Here is a 1,152-nt window from a genome sequence, read left to right as displayed (position 1 = left end):
TAACACAAAGCTGGAGGTTTTAAGGTGGGAACACGTCACCCCACTATCAAGATTTCTATAACTAACCCAAGATATACACAGCCTGTCCTTTCCAATGGGAGCAAATTAATCATAGTGGGCAGAACAAGGAAGGTGGGCAGAGCCAAGCTCGAGCTAGTGAGATCCTATTGGCGTGTTCTAGAGTTTATTTGCATATTTCTGTTATGGGAACGCCTACTCTGAAGTGTATGTACAATAACAAAATTCGCCCTTGCACTCCTAAACATCGCAATTTTTAAAACATTTGGCAAAGCGTAAAATCTACAAAACATCTACTATGTTTGTTACAGACTCTAGATTTTGAAAAAGAAAACCGTATGGAGATCAAATGTTTCATCGATGAGAAAATTTGCAGATTGTAGGCCAAAATCCATCTGGCTCCATCTTCTCCCACAGCCGGCTATTGGGGTTCCTCTCATCCCATATTGTGTAGTGAGTGGAAACGCCAACCGGTTTCTTCACATTTATACATCCAGTGAAATATCTGGCTCATTGTTCCATCTGTGCCACTATCATCCAAGGGAATGTAAATGATAGGTAAGGTTCGGGTTTAGGGACGTCCCAATGAGCTCATATAGGAATGACCGGAAATTATAAATTGGATATATATATTTTTTTTTACTTCAGACGTGATGCCTTGCTAAGGTTTCACTCACTTTGCAGGCATGTCGTAGGATGGTCAGAGGGGAACACATGTTGAAGAACTGTTGCTGATTGGTTGTTTGAATCAGACGACGTAAGCTGTTGTGCGGTGATTTTACCAGGTGAACCGCCTAATGCCATTATGACCTAAAGTAACCTCTTCTTGACACGGTGATGTAACCATAACCTCCATCAAACACAATGCATATGTAATTATCCTACATTCACCAATGGAAATGAACACAGTCTTATTGTGTTGGTGGGGTGTGTCAGAGTCATATGGTATATCCAAATGGCTCCATATTCCCTATATAGTGCACTACTTTTGAATAGAGGGCCCTGGTCAAGTTAAGCACATATGCAATAGAGTGCCATTTGGAGAGCAGGATATATCTCCATTCATAGTCCTACCCAGACATGATTCCTAGAGCTCTACAGCTTTGAATTTTAGGGAACCCTTCACTTGCAATT

This window comes from Salvelinus sp. IW2-2015, unplaced genomic scaffold (assembly GCF_002910315.2).
Source record: "Salvelinus sp. IW2-2015 unplaced genomic scaffold, ASM291031v2 Un_scaffold5778, whole genome shotgun sequence".
Classification (NCBI taxonomy): domain Eukaryota; kingdom Metazoa; phylum Chordata; class Actinopteri; order Salmoniformes; family Salmonidae; genus Salvelinus; species Salvelinus sp. IW2-2015.
The sequence above is the reverse complement of the archived record's forward strand: the minus strand, read 5'-3'. Positions refer to the sequence as shown.